At 41.7% G+C, this 14,364-nt stretch overlaps 1 long non-coding RNA gene across 1 annotated transcript; it reads right to left on the bottom strand.

Moving 5' to 3' along the window:
* Positions 1-523: 523 nt before the first annotated feature.
* Positions 524-8,664, bottom strand: LOC130149186 (uncharacterized). Its single transcript, XR_008821823.1, has 3 exons — positions 8,565-8,664; positions 7,938-8,481; positions 524-7,384 (listed from the first exon to the last, which is right to left on the bottom strand). It is a non-coding gene; the product is annotated as an uncharacterized LOC130149186 (long non-coding RNA).
* Positions 8,665-14,364: the final 5,700 nt, after the last annotated feature.

The raw sequence follows: 14,364 nt of genomic DNA on the forward strand, positions 1-14,364 counted from the left end.
AGGATCTTAGAAAACTTATTATCAGAAGGTATAGTGATAGCAGGCTTCCTAAGTTTACATGCTTACCTTTTCTCCTCCCACGAGTTCTGTAGTTGTACAGGCCCCTCCATAAGGAGATAAAATGTGTCTCAAAAGCTTAAAATGGGTTATTTTTCCCCTTCTCTTCATCTTTGCATCATATGATCATTTGCATACAGACAACCTAGTTCTGGAGCATCCCGTCACCATATTTCAAACAATATCAAGGCTATATTTATGCAAACAGTTTGAAAAATAAGCCTTTTTGAGTTTCACCACTCAACTGGAGGATGACCAGAAGCACATTGCACTGACTAAAATTTCCAAGTGCTCATTAACACTATAATGAAAAAATACAATTGCTACTGCTCCTAACTTCTTATGCTATTTATTGGGTTGCACTGTGCAATGCCTAGAGATTTTGATAAGGGCAGTATATAAAACTATTAGCTCCTCTGCTCCATGTTGAGTTATGTAGTGCTATCCCAGCAGGATAATATTTTCCCCATATAAAAATATATCTGTAAAAATAAATCAGTATTTATTATATAACCACAAGTAAATGCTTCAGCACAAGGAGAGTATTAGTTATGTTGTATGTTAATGAATCTGAATATGCTTTTCCAAACAGTATTTCCTACAACTGTTTTTCATGGTTTTTTCCATACTCATTACGCAAATGCCATTTTGCCTAACATAATGCCAAGCCACTCCAGTTGCCAGCAACAGCTGCACTCGCAGCGCCATCCTCTAAGCAAAACCAGCTTTACAAATGCCGCAGTGCTGCTCTCTCATTGCTATCTGTGGTAGAATAGTTATGAAAGATTGCAGGTGAAACCACACTTTCTGCAAAAATAAAAGCTCCAAACCCTTCACAGTGTTAAGCATGACACTGTCTGATGTTGCCCATCTGAAACCTGCATCTTCCACCCTACAGTAGCTGTGCTACCAACTGAGCCTTCGGAGAAGGTTGCTGCTGCAGCCATACTTCAGCATAGTTGTCAGGTACTGTTATCTAATGACCAAGACCTAATAACACAACAAACAACGTGAAGAATTATCTTCATTAACCAGTTGTGATTGCCAGCAGAGACACACGTTAAGGAAGCATGGTTAATGCAGATGACTCTCCAGGAGAGCAGACACTATGGACCTTTTGCTAACGCAATGAGTTGCAGTCAATACCACCCAGTAAAGTGCTCAAGGCATCTGCACTTCAGGAAGCTGGGATTAGTTTCATAGCTTTTCTGTGATTTAGTGCTCTGTACCAGCATGCCAATCTGAGCGGTTCTCTGTGTAAGAGCCTTCATCTGCCCTTTCCTTCTGTGTGCAGGTCATTTCCTTGCAGGCAGGCAGGATTATTTAGCTATTATGTGTGGCAAAATGATTGAAAGCCCAAGAGACCTACTTTTAGCAGGTCAGCCCCAGTGTTGCAAGGGGTGCCCATAGGGATTCACATGCAAATAGCTTTAGAAATGACTGATAGGGATGGAGAGGGGGAAGGGAGGAATTGCTGTTGACATGGCAAGGTCCCACATATGCATGAGAAAGACAGCACAAGTATTAACACACGTTTAGACCTCAGCATTATTCATACCCATCACCTCTCGCTGTCGTAGGAAAGCAAACCGCAATCAGTGATTCAGCAACACCGGCCCTCTAGCACAGGCTCTCCTGCTGAACACAAATGCAAACAAACAATGAGTAATTTCAGTTCAGCTTTGTGCTTATCCTCCTTGGGAGAGAAACTGGCTGTTCCACTCACACAGCATAAGTGAAATATTTTCTTCAGTTCAACACTTAGGAGCGCAACCAAAACTCTTAAATTATCCTGCTCTCGGTACAGCTGCCGTTCACAGCTACGGTGACACAAGGATGAACAAGCACATGATACTGTTTTGGAGAGACAGCCACTTAAAGAACATCATTTCAGTCAATTTTCTTTACTTACAGCAGACATACCTTGAAATCCTTTCAGGTCTATCATTAACAAACGTTAAAACTTTAGGATAAACCTTGACCACAGATATGGTGGGGGATTTCCCACCCTTTTGGCTGATTTAATAAATACCTGTGGCGGGAAAAATCAAACACATTTGCTGCCAAATGCCTACAAGGAGCAGAGGACATTGGATCAGAAGGAGGTGCAAAGGAGGCAAAAGGCAAGGACTGGTGAGGAATCCTTAACTAGAGATAACATTTATGCTTTTTTTCCACAGCAGTATTTGATTAAATAATCCACACAAGTAACATGATACATTATCAGTCATTTGAAGTCTTTAGAAAGAGACATCTAGTGTTAAGTACAACGTGCCTGCCAGATTTCAGCCAGAAGAGATGGCTATAGGAAATACAGGGTGACATTTTCTAGATGACCATAATGGTCTGACTAGCATTCACGCTTCTGAACCTCTCCTGCATCCCATGGGAAAGTCTAGTCTTTATGCAGGAGTCACAAAGCTGCTAAGGAAGATAGTTTTCCTTTGGCATTTTGCAGCCTCTCCCTCTGCCTCCTTGATTGAGCAGCTGTTAGTGTTAAACCAGAGGGACAGTACAGTAAAATTCAGCTTTGGGAGGCATGCAGGAAAACAAAGTGAGAAGTATGCAAGAGGGCTCTGGGAAGGACAGAGTGAAATTAATTAGCATTTGGATATCCAGAAGGGAAGCTGTAAGTATTACACTAACCGTGTATCTTCAGTTTACCACACTAACAAAACTTCATCAAAACCCCGTGATCTGTTAGACCCCATTTCTATTGCAACAGTTTCAAAATGGAAATTTAGAAGAGAACAAGGGGGGACAAGGGGACGAACACACAACAAGATGACAGGGACAACACAACACAACACTTGCCATATTTGATTAGGAATAAAAACAAATTATGCCAGAGAGATATGATATCATTTTTCAAACTAAAAGAAGGCAAGAAGCAATTATTTTCCCATGGCTGCTAGAAAAAAGAAAACAAGAATTTTAGCTTAATTTGCAACAACTAGCACAGCTTAAATAGCAGCGAAAATGCTGAAAGCACTGAGAAAGAGATGAAACACAAAGTTAGACTAGCTAGGGAGACTGGAAAATCCTCCCCGGAGGTTTTCAAGAGCAGACACTAGCAGAACATGGGTTAGGGAGGGCCAAGTACACTTGACCTCACATCAGCACAGAGGCACAGATAACTGGCTCCTGGGACTCCCTCCAGCCCACAGCTCCAGACTTTGTATAAGGACAGAGAATAGAAACAGTCTTATCTGAAGAACAAAGCAAGTTTCGGTTCTTCCTTTTTCTTCAAGGGAACACATATATGCCCGTCTCTGCAACCAAGATATCTCATAAAGCAGTCACCAAACTACACGCCTATTTCCAATGTTGTTGCTGAAGAAGGGAATGGAAATTTCTGCTATGATTTGAAGTCATTGTTCACCAGAAACTCCTGCTCAATTACAAAAAGCTTCAGTGCACACTCATACTGTAAACTTCAATTCTTTTTCACAAACAATGCAGAGAAACCCTGGGAAGGCATCAAGTAATTTGTCTTCAGTAAGGGTTTAGCTCATGTACAAGGTCTGGTGAAGAAGAAAAAAAAAAAAAAAGAAAAAAGTCAGTTTCAGACTTCCTTCATTGTATAGTAGGGTTGGCCCAAGAGATACTGCAGCTGCCCCAGGACTGGCGTTTGTTCTCTGAGGAGATAAAGATGAGAGTTAAACAGGGAAGGGGGACACTGACAACAACAACAAAAATTTAAGTTAATTTAACCTCTTTAATGAAGTTAATGACATGTCTGCTATATATTTAAAAAAAAAAAATCCAACCAAACTCTTTATCCTGCAAATAGCAAGGAAGGAGAAACAGAAATAGTTTACATTACCCTGACCAGCTGGATTGGGGAGGGAACTGTTCAGGCCCATAGTGAAGAAAACCAGACTTTATACTGAGGCCACTACTTGTAAGCAGAACAAGGTATCAAAGTCAGTCCCCTTCTGTCTTTTACAGACTTCATTTTGAAGTAACACACCACCTTTGGCTTACCTAGAGAGGTATCCTGTGGACACCTGTTGCTATTTGCATAGCATTTCCAATCACTACTCCATTCCCAAAATGGACTCTTTTTTCCTATCAACCAAACCAGACTTTTCAAGTTATCCTTCCCCAAAAGGACTTAATATCAAACACATCTAAAGTTCTTCAGCAAAGCTTTCACATTCTTTTTTTTCCTTGTATCAGGGTCACCAAAAACATTTGCTTTCCTTTCTCTGGTTGCTGTTGCAAGCGGAGTTCCCAGAGCTTTGCTGAAGAATTAGGCAAGCATTACCTGTTGGTTTCATGCCTTTTCTTACCATTTTTCTTCTGCCTTGACCTCCTGCCCTGCCACACACAGCTGACATGCATCTCTCTTGTCATTTCAGCTCCAGACCACCTCATTTGCCCACGTTAAGTCAGCCCTTCCAAAAAGGTCCCTCACCTTCCATGTACTGCTACAGCTTCAGTCCAACCTCATGCCTTTCCCATCACTGGCACAAAGCACAACAAACCTGTGCAAGTCCAAAAATCACAATAGTCTGCTTGTGCCTACACCTCTATATTAAGTATGTATTTTATATATATTACATATGCAAACTTCTATAATTTAACTTGTTTTCCTTGGTTTCTAGTAATTTAAGAAGTCCTAGAGTAATATTTTTTAGGATTCCCTCTGCAATAAGACAGTTTTTTAATAAAATGAAAACAACTGAACAAACCAAAAACCCAAACCACACCACATACAAAAACCTACCCACCTCCAAGATTTCTAGCTTCTGATCTTTGTGCTTTAAGAACTTTATGAACACACTCCAATGTTAGTAGCTTATTTAGGTCACCTAAATCACTATAATCACTAAAACATTTGTATTTGCAGGAAAACAGCTTCTGTATGAAAATGGGCTTCTACACTGATGTGAAAACGGCCCTGCTAGGCAGAAGGTACACTCTGTGATTTGTTTTCAGTGTGGGAAGCACTAGGGAAGTCATTGCTCTGAGAAGGAGAGCTCTGCTCTGACCCAAATGGCATCAGCTGTTCCAGCCTTAAAAAGTGGAAAGGTCAATGACCTGGTAGGAAGAGTGCTAGAACAAATGCCATGAATAACTAATTGATCAAGAAATTTACAGCAGGGGAATGAAGAATGCTGAATATACACTCAAAATCTCCTGTTTCCATGCAAAGGAAGACCGCACTCTCTTAATCAAGAGCTCCCTTTAACAAAGGCAAGATTTAGGATGAAGCACTTCCACCTCTCACAAGTACCCCCAAAATCTTTGTAGTTCAATTAAATGGGGGCAGGAGGATTAAAAGTTACTCATTAGAAATTAAAAAAATATTTTATTTCTGCACACCTCTCTAGCCCATCTCTGTTATCAGTACTTGGGTTGTATAAGGTTTTTATTTTTAACCATAAGCCTCAGGGGGCGAGCAATGCTTTCAGAGTGATGGGCAAATGGCATCCCATTCCTAAGGGAGTGGCCACGTCTCCTAAACAGGGTTCTGGATCATTCAGTACCCAGCCCTATAATTAATAGGGAAAAGAGGTGAAAGACTGTCTCTTCTACGCAAGCCAGTCGAGGAACCGGTAACTTACGACTCCTGCATTCAGCAAGGGTTTCTGTTGACAGGCATTAACCAGGTCCTCCTTGGCACGCAGGCATGACTGCAAGGATCGTGCCTCAACTCGAACAGAGGATTGCCAACAGTAAGCTGGCAACTCAGGATTAATTTATTTACAACTACACCTCTCTGGAAGCAAATAAAAAGACAACTGCTTCAGTGAACACTGCTTCAATTGAGATCAGTAGGCCCTTGTTATGCAGAGAGGCTTGCAAAGCCACACAGCAAAAATAAAAGCACGCACATTCCTTTACTGTGCCAGCAGTGATTACAAATAAGTGTCACACACACACCCCTGAATAACAGTTGGTCTTCTGAGTCTGAACTGCTGCCAATTACTACATTCTGAATTAAATCGGCAGAGTTTCACCTATTTGCTGTACAAACTACACTCAGTTTCACACATAAGACTTATGCGAGACCTGGGCTCCACAGCCCCTCACGCTTCACACTTCTAGCAGCGATCCAAATGCTTGAATGAGCTGGTATGGCCAAAATATCACTCCTGATCATTTCAAAAGTGCTTTTTGAACGGAGGTGTCAAGGGCAAGGCTTAAACCCCGTTTTTCTGAAATCTTGTGTTTCTGGCATGGGGCATGGCACGTGGGCTTCTGCTTTGGTCCCAGCCATGGTGCTGCCAGGAGGCTGGTGCAGGAGGCAGCCAGCACGCCCTGCTGCACTGGATGCGGAGTTGTTTACACCTAGTACACCAGGTCTGGTGATTTTGCAGCAAGTGGAGGAACATGCAGTATTTTCCTTTAGGCCTCAGCTCCTACACATGGCAGAGAAGAAAAAATACCACCAAACCTCTGACACTGTATTTCAGGTTTACTGCCCAGCGTTCAAGTTAGGGAGGTGCACTAAAACAATGCAAAGCTCTCAGGTTTCAAACAGTACAATTGCAAGACAAAAGCCAAGCCTTGCGCTAATTACACGTTCACCTGACTCCGGAAGCTGGAACTTTAAGGACAAAATCCAAACCACCCGTGACTCAGCAGCACAAGCATCTGCCTCCTGCGCAGCGCTGCACTGCCCGGCATCAGCTGGGCTTCGTCCGCACCCTGCGCTTCCTGCCCCTTCCAGTAAACACCCGCAGTCCGCTCCTGCGCCCTTAGGGGAAAGCTTAACCTTAGCCAATGACACAAAACCAAAAAGGCACATTTTGTTTGCTAGGCCAAGTGTTTGCCCGGTGCTAGGCTGTTCGTTTCTGTGGGCTTTATAGTCTCTCATTCTTAAACTCAGAAAGTGTTATTTCTGTTAGCAGAGAACAGCATCTAGCAGCAACAATAACACCTCATGCAGGGGACAAGTAGCTCTTCTGACAGGCCAACTAACATGAAAACAAGTAATAAATTAGCTGCAAAATGGAGTCCCTCTGGATGCAGTGCCTGAGAACATTTGCTTTGTAATTTATTTTGCTAATATATACAGAATTATTTAACCTTCAAGTCTAAGAAGTGAGGTTATTTGTTTGCAACAGACTTCTCATTACACCTGTCTTGATTTTTTACAATGCAAAGATCCTGAGGTCTTAATTCATTAATTCTTGCTCATATATCTCATGTCAGCAATCTGGAAAGCATGGTCAGGTACAGAGTCCATGGATCCCATATGAATGCAAAGAATAGCAGAAATCACAGGCAGCTCAGATTGCACATTTTCATGAAATCCCCAACTCAGTCTTTTCTTCAGTCACAGCTCCTCTGTATTCTCCCTTGGGGTTTTGAGCTGCAGAGCAGAAAGGAGGGGGATTAAAAAAAAAAATAAAATTTCTCCAAGCTACCATCCCAGCACCTTAATAAAAAGGAATAAACCAATATAAAGAAAATAGAAAGTAAACACAATTCAATGAAGTTTGCAAAAACTTTTCAGTTTGAACCTCAGGGGCTTGTTTGTTTGCATTCATATTTTATAAATAGTTGGCAAAGTAAGTTTGCCGGTGGGGACATTCAGAGTAAATTAAAAGCAAACATTGAAGATCTTTCACAAGAAAGAAATTTTGATGCAGTAAAACTAGTATATATAGTATTTCTTATAGTTACCTAATCCAAAACTGAAGTCACAGGCTACATGAAAAGTCCTGATGAAAAGGACAATGAAAGAAAGTGAAGCGTTTTTTCAGCAATATTCTCTGTCTAACACTGAAAACTTTTGACCAGCTACCCCCATGATTTATGTATCTGATCATAACAGCTCAGTTTTCAAATATCAAAGGCTTTCAGCTCATTCCTAGTGAAGCAGCAGCAGACTAAAGCCTTTTCTATAAAGTCAGAGAAAATACCTTTGAGAATAGATGATCTTTTTCTGGAAAGCTGCTCAGGGAGCTATCTCACAGAAGAAGCCCCTTACTTTGAGGCTTGCAGTCCAGGCTCCATGCAGCCAGAAGCAGATCAAAACCAGTTACCAATAGGACTCGTGGAAGCAATGATTACTGTTGTCTGGGGCTGGGCCATCCACAGTAGTATTGTTAAGGACCAGGTGGGAGACAAGACAGAGTGGAAACAAAGTGCTGCAGCACAGCCCTGCTCAGGTCCTCCAGCCAGAAATTTTCACCCGTGTGTCCCTTCCCACCCCCCTCTCTCTTTCCCTGCATAAGAAATGGATGGAAGGATTAAGCCAGTGAGCTCTTTCCTAGCTGCAGGGATCATTACAAGAGGTAGCACACCGTCGGCAGGCTCCAGCACAGGGCAGACAGAAAGGGGATGCAATACTGGGACCACATCAGGAAGCTCATACAACCGCACTGTCTGAAAGGTGCCATCCACAGATCACTTCAGTCACACCAGAACTTCTCACCACTACCAATTCGTCACTAGGAAGTTTGCCTGAAACACAGGGAAAGGCTTTTCAGCAAAACCCCACTGGAGTGACACTATCAGCAGAGGCAACCTGAAAGGTGCACACTGACCTCTGAACTTTCAGTACTGTCACCCTGACCCTATGATCCTACTCAGGCAACTTAGCAAACCACAACCTTGATGTGGCTATCAAAAAAACCCAATACTACATGTTTGTAACTTTTTTGAAAATAAACAGCTTCCTATCAGTATTAAATTGAAGACAAGTTTCTATGGCAAGAGCTGCTCTGAAAAAAAACAAATTCTTTATCAAATGAAAACATTTTTCAGGCACACCCAAAGACACTGCAGAAGAAAACCCTACTTACCTCCACCGCTTTTGCGGGAAGCCAAACTCAAAACCAGAAAATGACTCTATGAAGCTATAAGATACCCATAGCCCATACAAATTGCAAGTAGGTGAGAATATTGTTCAGCCTCTTGAGTTTTCCAGGTAGCAGAAAACTACTAAAGTTATGCAAATCATTTTGGAGTTGCCCTTGGTATAAATTTATCCTCATTATAGTACTGCTGTGTTTCGGTTTCTAATTCCATTCAGCTCTATTAATAAATTCTCTTCAGAGACCTTGACTTTCCACAGAAAATTAACTGAAAGATACTATGCATTCATACACTTGATAGCATGTGTGCATACATATGTGAAGTAATGCGTGCTGAGATCCTGCAAAAAAATAGGAACAAGTGAGTCTGGAAATAGAAGGATATTTATGTTTCAGTCAGTTTGCAGTCAGTTTGAGACAGAATGAAGGATAAAAAGTTTGCTAAAATATAATTTTATATATCCAATTAATTGGGGTGTGTGTTCATTTTGCTCTTTGAAATGGCCCTCAAAAGTGATCTTGCAGAAGCTACAAGCACCGTCATTGACATTCACAAAAACAATTAAGTGGGCAAGGAATTACTACCCTACCTCCCCACAAAAAAAACCAAACACATACACAAAACAACCAACACACACCCCGATTTTTTTAGGAAAGCCTAGACCTGTTGAGTAAAAGTTTTCCAGTATAAGAGAACGTGAAATCACCAGGTACAGCTATGCCATTGTTTAACCCCCACCAGCAACTGAGCACCACAGACCCTCGCTCACTCCCTGCCCCCCTACAGCAGGATGGGGGGGGGGGGGGGGGGGGAGGGGGGCAGGGGGAGAGAATCAGAAGGGTAAAAGTGAGAAAACTTATGGGTTGAGGTAAGAGCAGTTTAATAATAAAAATAAATTAATAATAAATTGTAGTAAAAAGGAAAATAACAGAGAGAAATAAAGCTCAAGACAGACAAGTGATGCAAATGAAAACAATAGCTCACCACCCACTGACCGATGCTCAGCCAGTGCCTGAGCAGCACACACACACACACCAAGTTTTATTGCTGAGCATGATGAACACAGTATGAGATATGCCTTTGGTCAGCTGGGGTCACCTGTCCCGGCCATGTCCCCTCCCAGCTGCTGTGCCGCCCCAGCCCACCCGCTGGTGGGTGGGGTGAGGAGCAGAGAAGCCCCTGGCTCTGTGGGAGCGCTGCTCAGCGGGGACTGGAACATCCCTGAATTACCAACCCTGTTTCCAGCCCAAATCCAAAACATAGCCCCATACTAGCCACTCTGAAGGAAACGAACCTACCCCAGCCAAAATCAGCACAAACTATCCAGTAAAAACTAAGACAGCTGGGTCTCAAGGACAATCTCTACACACCTCACCTCCTAGACATATTCCTGCATATTTCATGAAACTGCCTCCCTCTAACACATATATAAACACACAAAGCTAGTTAACATTCAAATTACATCCACTGCCAAGAATTCAGCTATCTGTACTTCCCCTAATTTTACTTTTCTAGTTGCTATACCAAGGAGGCAGACCTGTAACCACAAAAAAACCAAAACAACAAACCCACAAATCCCCCTTTGACCTTCAAGCCATTCTTTGAATCTGACACTGAAGAACACATTCTGCAAGCAGGTGGGGACTTTGGCTGACACAAGCTTACCCCAAATAGACCATCTTCAGTTGTAAGGAACACCTGCCTCACACCTGCATCATGTGGGAGGCAGTGCCCTTAGGAAAGCAAACAGGGCAACAGGGGAAAGTGAAAAAGGAACCTGTGAGCAGACATTTACAATAAGAGCAATGATTTTTCCTCCTGAGCTGCGAGGAGTATTACCATAGTTTTTATATCTTCCCCTAGTTATCTGCCATCAGCTACCGTCCACCTAAAATACATAAAAGAAAAGCAAGCAGACATACCCTAATAAGCAGCCCTCACCCAAAACAGAGACACCCTGGGAGCAGGGATCAAACAGAGATCAACAGACAGTACATGGGGTGAAGAGGCTGAGGGTCACAGCTTTCAGAGGCAGCAACTTGAGGAGAAGGAAGAGGGAAAATAGGAAGAAAGAAGAAAATACCTGATCATTATTCAGCAACACTAAACAGCAGCCAACAGTTTCTGAGGCTACCCACAGAACTCCAGAGAGCTCTCCCCCAAGACTGACAAGTGCTGCCCCAAGCCAGTAGACATGAGGTCTGACTAGCTACTTGTGCTGATGGAGATGTCTGAAGTCCCCTCGCCTCCAAGTGACTAACAACAACAAAAAAGTTGTTTCATGGCAACAGCCTGCATCTGGAAATGCTTTGCCTGATCATCACCCGCAATCTGTGGCACTGGGCCATACAGCACGGTCTTTGAAAGGAAAGCATGCATTGCTTTCCTCAAATACCGACCGCCTGCTTTACAGAGGCAGACCAGCTTTTTGTTTGTTTGTTCTATCCTTGCCTCTACACTCCAGTGAAATTGAGATAACTTTTATTATACCCATAACTCTATAGAAAACTTCTTTTGCAACAACCTAACTCCTTCCATGAGCAGATTTCCCACCAGCAGACACCTATAGCCCATTGTTAGAGAAGAGTGCATTGTCACAACAGACAGGTAGTTTGACCTACCCATTTACTATTTTATTCTTCAGAATGTATCTTAAAATAATAGATGGATATCACATTCCTGTTGTATACTGTACTGTTTACACTGTGCCAAGCAACAAGAAGCTCATGTTGAATTTATGACAGTATAATTAGCTGTAGTTTCAAATTTGTGAGGATATGTAACCTAGCTATAACATTGTAACAGCTGCAGGAAAGCAGAATTACACCGAGTAGGACTCATCCCTCAAACTAAATCCTGTTCATAGACAACAGACAGTAAATAGATGTCCCTCAATTTTGGTTTGTGATGAAAAATTGATAACCGCTAACCTGTAGATTAAGTCCCCACAACTTCACTTTTCAAAGACACAAGTTTTTTTAAGTTCAAACTCCAGAGCCTTTCCTGCCTACCTTCAATCCTCCCCACCTGCCCCCAGCAGGGAGAGGTTTGAGCATCAGTCTGCACAGTTCACCTGCATATTAATAGCAGTCAGGGCTGGGATCAAGAGCTGAGTATATTTGTGACCAAATAGCCAAAACAGATATTTATACTTCATTTTTTGTGCCTCCACATTCCACAGGTGCATTTTGCTATCATGGCAAACCAGTGTATCCTTATTTTTCTCAACATTAAGGAATAACAGTAAGATCCTTAGTTGGTCATAATTGATGCATTTCTGAAGAAAATCATGACTCTTCCTTTCAGGCTAAAGCTGTTAAAGAAACCAAAATTAATGGTAGATGTATGGTCCAGTCCTTCCTAAAGTCAGGGAAAGGACCTTGCTCACATCAGTCACTTTAGAAATAGCTCCTACTATGAAGACAGTAAAGAGACTAACCAGAGTACAGTGAGGGTTTAATTGTATGAGCTAGCTTCAGCTGACTTTGAACACAAGTTTAAACAAGTTTCCTTGTCATAAACACTACACATCAAACCAGTTGTTAAAGAACATCTGCCCAGATTTGCACTTTGGTGATTCTGAGCCCTGCTATGATCTTTACAGCAGTGCAATGTAGAAGAAAGCGCAGCCCCACGCTTCCAACTACGTGTTCTCAGACAGGCTTTCCAGGGCACAGCTCACGGCTGCTGCCTTGTGTAATAGACTTCTGGAAGGGAGCCAGTGCTGCAACTTCATGTAGATTTTTATTAACACATGGATCTCAAAATGAGAATCAAGTGAAACAAAATTAACCAGTTTTGTTACCAGTTAGAACTTCGGACACAAATGATAAGCTCAAATGAAGTTATTTGGTTTGGGGATTTTTTATTTTTTCATATTAGATCCTACACAGTTAAAATTTATTATTGGAGATGCTGAAGAGATCTGCCTTTGAACAACAACAGAAGATCAAATAAAGCGTTTTCCAACTTTGAACTATATACTTTGAATTACACTATCAGTGAAGAGAATTTTTAGCTGCTTAAGCAGATAAGAAGTTAGAGAAACTTGTGTATTAGGGAGCTGAAAACATAGGTTTTACTCCATAATTTTTTCACAGTATGGTATCAGTGCAGGAAATCAGTTCCCAGATACTTTAGATTTTTGTTGGAAGTCTTTGGACTTATTTCACTGGGGTATCCAAGACACCTGCTTAAGGCCACATATTTAATCAGACATTATGGGACCTATACCTTCCTGGAACAGCAGCTAGAGGCAAGGCAGGAATCACCCAAGTGCCTAGTGCTGTTTGAATTATCCTGTGTTATTAGGCAAATGAACTGAGGACTTTTTGGTAAGATTATCTGGAAAAAAACAACCCACCAAAAATACACCAAACAAAAAAATTTTCTGCAACAGAGCCTTGCAGTTTCTTTCTGTAGTAGTTCTACAGCTGTGTGAAGTATCTTCCTACAAAAGGGACTGTTTCTTTTTATATAATTTTATTTTTTTACAGCTGCTTTCAAGGATGTAATCAGGATTTCCAAGTTTATCAAGCCATAGCTCAGAAAACTTATGTGTACCAGATGCAGACGATACAGCATAGTTACATACAGACTCTGCATGGGAAATTATTGGTACCTAAAGATTTTACCTCTTTTTCATAGCCTGGGCCTTTTTTTTTTTTTTTTTAACATCTTATGCTGTTAGAGCTAGCCTGCAGTTTGGCATTACTGAGGAAGCAATACACACCCTATGCCAAATATACAACAAATTAGCTGATACTGTGACTATACAAGATTGTGTATGTGCTAGAACACATGCTAAAATTTGGACTGCAAGTATGCTAACCTACTTCAATTTCAATTACTTGGCAACTTTGCAAATTGCTGCAGTGCTTATCAGGCATTAATACTTCCTTATTCTTGCTTCAACATCTGCGTCACATCTCACAAAATAGCAAGCTGAGCCAGTGAAAGTGAGAGTCATATAGGGCTGCAGAAGTCCTGCAGGACTACTTGTTAAGACTTTAGTCTCCATCCCAAAGCCCTGTTTGCTCAGCTTTAAGAGATCCCTCAAACATTAGAAATACCACAGGGTCTTTCCTAATTAACCTTTGTTTATACAATTACACATAATAAGCACCTGAAGGCTGCATTTCTCTTAATTCAGACACCTTCAGGGAGACCCAGATTCCATTTCTTTCTTCCTAAAGCTGCTGTCAGATACTAGATAATGACTCTTTCATAAGGCTCTTCTAGGACATGCCAAGAGCAAACTGCTACTTTGCAATCCTAGCAGGTCCTGCCTGCCTGCCACAGGGCCAGTGGAAAAAGGAGAAAAAGAGTAGAAAGGACTGTTTATGAAGTGTTTGGTTTAATTTTGTTGGGTTTGATTGTTTTTTTGGTTTTGGGTGGGTTTTTTCCAGAAGAAAGTAACATCCCTCACTCCTTACCACTCCCAAGACCTCTGACTTTACCATCAATGCCTTTATGAGATAGGAACGCATAGGAAAGAGTCCTGTAGCTATCTATTCCACAAACTAAAAT

This window comes from Falco biarmicus, chromosome 4 (genome assembly GCF_023638135.1).
Source record: "Falco biarmicus isolate bFalBia1 chromosome 4, bFalBia1.pri, whole genome shotgun sequence".
Taxonomy (NCBI): domain Eukaryota; kingdom Metazoa; phylum Chordata; class Aves; order Falconiformes; family Falconidae; genus Falco; species Falco biarmicus.